General features: G+C 38.9%; 1 non-coding gene across 1 annotated transcript; it reads right to left on the reverse strand.

The window, feature by feature from the left end:
- Positions 1–5,805: 5,805 nt before the first annotated feature.
- Positions 5,806–5,912, reverse strand: LOC141640697 (small nucleolar RNA R71). Its single transcript, XR_012543132.1, has one exon. It is a non-coding gene; the product is annotated as a small nucleolar RNA R71 (small nucleolar RNA).
- Between the last annotated feature and the right edge of the window lie 286 nt (positions 5,913–6,198).

Here is a 6,198-nt window from a genome sequence, read left to right on the forward strand (position 1 = left end):
GTTAGTCTTTTCCGGTGGGTAGAATTTTTTGTAGAAAGCTAGAGCTAACTTCTTCCAAGAATCTATTCCAAGGGTGGCCTTATCAAGGCCCTTAAACCATTGCTTTGCGGTGCCGATTAACGAAAAAGGAAATAAGACCCATCTTATTTGGTCTTGAGTCACGCCCGTTTGAGAGATAACATCACAATAATCGCAAAAGGTTTCCATATGAGAATGAGGGTCCTCACTAGGCATTCCCCCGAATTGGCTCCTCTCAACTAGTTGGATGAAGGCGGACTTGGCAATAAAATTACCGGTGAGATGTTGCGGTGTAGGAGTACCATTTGGTAGATTCTCCTCGGTGGGTTTAGAGTGTGACGAGAATTTAGGCATTGTAGGTGGATTTTGTGGGATATTGTGTAATGGGTTCTCTTCTCCTTCTATTGCGAAAGGATTGACAAACTCACTAGTGGGTTGAACAACTTCACCAACACCTCTCAAATTCCTCCTAACAAGTCTCCTATTATTCGTCAAGGTTCTTTCGATTTCACGGTCAAAAGGTAACAAATCACCTTGTAACCTTCTAGACATGCAAAATATCAAACAACTCGAAAACAATTAGAACAAACCTTGAGGAGTTTTACTTCCCCAAGGTGAAAAAGACACAACTAATAACAATAAAAGAAATCTTAAATCAATTAAACACCGTCCCCGGCAATGGCGCCATTTTTGATCGAGGCCATTTGGTGTTCACAATTAAGTATATGTGGTCGTTGGTCAATGGTCGATACAAAACACAATTTATACTTCACAAGCAACTCTAAAATTAGTAAAGAGGTAAGTAAAGGTCGGATCCCAAGGGACGGGTATTGAAATGAGAATTCTATTGTAACTAGTGGTGTCTAGGGGTGTCACAAATTGGGTTGATGTAGAAGGTTACTAAACTAAAATAACAATGAAAATAAACTAGCAAGATGAATAAAATAAGGGGTGTAAACAATTGATTAAAGGCACTAGGGTGTCATGGGATCATAGGGAAATCATGGGATATGATCATACAAACATGTTCTCAAATTATAAGCAAGCAATTATTGTTGTGATGGATTGAGTTGGGTTATATCTTACAATCCTAGGAAAGTTTGGGTCCCGGAGCCGAATCGATTAGATTGTACAACACCTACAAGTCGACTTAATCTTTCCTACTCAACACATGCATGGTCTAACAAGACTCGAGTTGGGTTATGTCTTACAAGTCAAGTTGAAAGGATAGAAGATGATAGTAAATGCAAGGATTCATAGGCTTTGCATTTCATCAAATAGAACATGTGCATGTATTAAGATCAAAACAAGCAAGCAAATAAGATATGAAAGCATATTGATTTAAGCATGAATCATTCCCCATGTTGGTTTCCCCTAATCACCCATTAAACCCTAGCTAAGAGACTACTCACTCATTATCATGTTGATCATGCTAGCAAGGTTGTCAATCATACCAACAATATGAAACATGATGAATAAATGAAAGTAATTAGCAATAATTAAAAAGGGATTAAGAGATTATACCTACTAATGATTCCAAAATAATAATGCAAAGAATAATAGAAGAACTTGATGATTGATGGAAGGTTGTCAATCTCCCAATAAACCCAATAATCTTCTAATTACCCAAAATAAAGGAAGAACAAGAGAGAGATTAAAGAACTAAAACTTGGATTAAAACTTGATTAATACTTGATTACAATATTGAAGAGAGATTTGATTGATATTAACTACTCTAAATATTGATAAGAAGAACATGCTCCTCTAATTAGCCTAATGGGGTATTTATAGTGAAAATTAGGGAGGATGCATTAGGGTTAACTAAGGGCTAAACTAGTAATTACACTTTTTAAGTTGAGCAAGGAGGACCCGGTATTTTCTGAGAGAAGGGCTTCTCTTTTCGTAGCTTGAAGAATGAAATCCGTGCTGTACTGAAATCCGTGCGGATTAGAGTCGGGACGGCTGGATTTGGGCTGTGCAATCCGAGCGGATTCGGGAGAGGGACGCTCGGATTGTCTTTGGGGGAATCCGAGCGGATTCCAAGGAGGGACGCTCGGATTGTTGAGGCTGGACGGACGGATTGTCTGCAATCCGTTCGGATTGTTGGTCAGCTTCAATTCTTCTTCTTTTCTTCCCTTTTCTTCATAAATTCCTTGGGGATTTCCTTGGGGACGCAAGGATCCTTTCTCAACATTGTTCTTCTACTATAATATGTACAAAGGCCTTCTAGTCTTGTCTCTTCTTGATGCTTGGTCATTGAATACAATCAATTTAGCCTCGTTTTTCCATGAAAATGCAAGATTCTTACTCCTTTCCTACCAAGGGATCAAAATCTCAAAGAATATGCAAAACAAAGAACTAAAGATAAGAAATGACCCAAATAGGCACTAAAAAGCATGGAAACAATGGTAATTCGGGGGCTAAATATGCGCCAATTATGGTCACATCAGGCATGATTATCAAATTCGGTGCAATGATCCGTACGAATGGAAACTAATTTAGATTTATACTTAATTTGGGCAAGCTTTATTAGAACTGCAAATTCTTCGAAAGTCTCATCTTTTGAATTGAGAAAGATTGGCCAAACATATCTGGAATAATCATCAACTAGAACGAAGACATACCTGGATCCACCTCTACTTCTTACCTTCATTGGGCCACAAAGATCCATATGCACGAGTTCTAGTGGTTCCTTGGTACTTACCATTCTCTTGGGTTTGAATGATGATCTCACATGTTTGCATCGGGCACATGAATCACATAAAGTTTCTTGATCGAATTTGATTGAGGGAAGTCCTTCAACCAAATCCCACTTCTTTAGCTTATTCAATGTAGTTGAATTTATGTGAGCCAATCTTTTGTGCCAAAGGCATGGATCATCTGTCGTTACTTTCATGCACGTGAATGAATTTGTAGGAATATTATTTAGGTCAATCATATAAACATTCCTTCTACGGTGTCCTTCAAGCACAACACTACTTGTTCTTTCAATTATTATTCGACAAGAATCTGAATGAAAAACAACTTTATTTCCTTTGTCGCATAATTGAGAGATACTTAGTAAATTGTGTTTGAGATCACTCACAAGATAAACATCACTAATAGCATGAGAAGAGGATATTCCAACTTTACCAACACCGATGATCTTACCCTTCTTGTTATCACCAAATGTGACCTTACCTCCATCGAAAGGTTCAAGTGAAAGAAATAAATTTACATCTCCAGTCATATGCCTTGAGCATCCACTATCAAGGTACCATAAGTTATTTTCTTTCACCACAACCTGCAAAATAAATAGATACAGTTTTTAGGTACCCAAGCTAAGTTGAGTCCTTTAACGTTAGTCACTCTAAAAACTAGATCTTTTCTAACCCAAACCCTTTTTATAACTTTTCGTTTTGGAGGCGAATGAGTTTGTTTAGGAGCCGTCTTAGGTTTAGTTGTGGGTTCCTTATGTCGTGGTCTTTCAGGTTGTTTTGGAGATGCTCTGGTTTTGAAGGGCTCTTTAGGTTTAGGTGTTTGTTTTGATTTGGTAGCCTTCTTGTAATCAAAACTCGTATCGTAGAACCAACGATGATCATTGTTGCGTTTGATACGTGCCTAATGTATAGTCTTTTTAGCCTATTTCAGCACGTATTTCTATGCATTTTTATACTGTTTTTATGGTATTTTGCCCCGAATTGGCTACTTTGGTTCGTTTTGTCCATTTTGTAGAAATGAACGCGAAAGTAGTGGAATCGTACTCTTTTTCGTCCTTTTTGCATGCATTTAGAGGAGACGAGATTTTCCTGAGTGAGATACGGTGTTTGGGAGCGTCATGGCATGGATTACGAGGCATTCAGGCGCGGAATTGAGCTGAAATGAAGTCAAAGTACTCGATCGAGCTGTTTTATCACTCGATCGAGTGGTTTCTACGTCCCAGAATGGTCGATCGAGCACTTTATACTCGATCCGTAACTTGCAGAAAGACCATCTACTCGATCGAGTAACTTTCTGGTCGATCGAGTAGATTTGGTTGAGGTTTTGCTCGATCGAGTGGTTTTAATCCACTCGATCGAGTGGTTTTGCTGATTATGGGCCTTAAACAGCCTGTGTGTTATTTATTTTCGTTAAACTCTTTTACTTTGCTATTTAAACCGACATTAGTTAGGTTATTAGCATCAGTTTTACTTACTACTTAGCATCTATCAAAACTTTTACTGCGTACTTCATTCTTCTCTACTGTAACTTTATTTCGGGATTGCTTTTGCTTGGAATTTGTGTTCTTTACGCCGGATTCGCATCAATTGTAATTCTTTCTCTTCCTTTATTAATAATTAATCTCTTGTTAGCTTTAATTCTTCGTTTTGTTGCATTTAATCTTTGCCCTAATTTACTTTTATGCAATTTATTGTTTATTTCATAATGTTTATTGCTGGGAATTTAATTGCTGTTAGTTTAATTAGCGACATGAGTAGCTAAACCCCTTTCATGTTGAGATTAGGGGATCTACGGTAGAAATGTGATGGTGTAGTAAATGAATTAGATGAATTGGTTATGAGATCCTGTCACCATAGCAATTTAATTGTATTTATTCGACTTAGTTGAGTGCACGCTTCTATGTCATCCTTTAATCTGGCTAAAATTAATCCTAGATTGAAAGATTGGACTAAATAGGCCTGCTATGAACAGTAGACTACCCTAATGAAAATGAAAGTTAAGTTAGTGGTAATTTAGGATAGAAAGTGGACCGAAAGGACCTTTCAACATCCGTCTCGCATATAATTCGTTTGAATCATTTACAGCTGAGTCACTAGACTACCGTAGTGAACCGAATTCCCGACATGTCCCTCCTCTCTTGATAGTTTAAACTTATTTCTTGCTTTTATTTCCTTTATTTCTCTTCTTTTAAATCTCGTAGTTTAGCAACCAATTCAACCAACCCCCATTTGTTACCTTAAGATTAGAATTAGGCAACTGATAATTGCACCGCCTCCCTGAGGATTCGATACTCGACTGCCTCTACTACATTTTAGTTGAGACCGTTAGGTTTATTTTTGATAGTACACGACAAAGCTATCAAATTTTGGTGCCGTTGCCTAATTCTATTCTTAGTTTAAATTATTAGTTGTTTTATTTTTAGTCTTTCATTTAGTTTAAGGAGCATCCGTTCCTTAAACTATTCTTATATTCTATTTGTAGTTTCTTCTTATGCGCAGGTCACAAGGTGGTGAACTACTACCGATTAATCCTGAGATTGAGAAGACTTTGCGTGAGTTGAGGCGATCATCTAGGATATTGCCGACAGAGGAAGAGCTGAGTACTCTGTCTAGTTACTACGAGAACGCTCTGTTTGAGGAGGATCCACCTTCATCTCCTATTTCTAATTCATCAGCTGAGACCGTCACTTCTCCGGACTTTCTAGAAATGGCCGAAGAAGCAACTATTGCCAGTCACTCTGAGCCGACAGCTGCAAATCTCTATAAGGGATTTGCATTACCAGGGGAGGCAAGAAAATTCGAGCTAAAGCCGTCCTATATCAATTTGGTTGAGATAAACCAATTCGGGGGAGCTGCAAATGAAGATGCAGCCAAGCATATGGAGACTTTCATTGATTATTGCTGTTCCATACCCCCACCAACTAGCGTGACCCCGGATCAGATAAAAGAAACCATGTTTATTTTCTCACTCCGCGATGCTGCAAGGGAGTGGTATAGGGATCTGGACCGAGCTGCTCATGGGATCACCGACTGGAATTCATTGGCCTTGGCATTTTACAAGAAGTACTTCTCTGCCTCGAAGACTAATGCCATTAGAGCTCAGATCACGAGCTTTAAACAGGGCCCTGATGAGAACTTTCATGAGGCATGGGTTAGTTTCAAGAAGTTGGTGCGAACCATTCCTCACCATGGTTTCGAAAAGTGGAGTTTATGCACTCTGTTCTACAATGGGCTGTGTGACGATCAGAGGGCTATCTTGGATTCTGCAGCTAGTGGCCGATTTGCTGAGAATATGGGAGAGACTAAGGGGTGGAAGATCATTGATGACTTAGCCACCCATAAAGCTGAGTATGGGAACTCCAGAGGGAATCAAAGGAGGAGTCTTTGAATCTCCTTCAGTAGTAGCCGCATTAGAGGCTCTCACGGCGAGATTCGATAAGTATGAGTTGGGAGGAGCCTCAAAAGGAGGAATCTACCATGT

The sequence above is a fragment of the Silene latifolia genome, unplaced genomic scaffold (genome assembly GCF_048544455.1).
Source record: "Silene latifolia isolate original U9 population unplaced genomic scaffold, ASM4854445v1 scaffold_96, whole genome shotgun sequence".
In the NCBI taxonomy this organism is placed as follows: Eukaryota; Viridiplantae; Streptophyta; class Magnoliopsida; order Caryophyllales; family Caryophyllaceae; genus Silene; species Silene latifolia.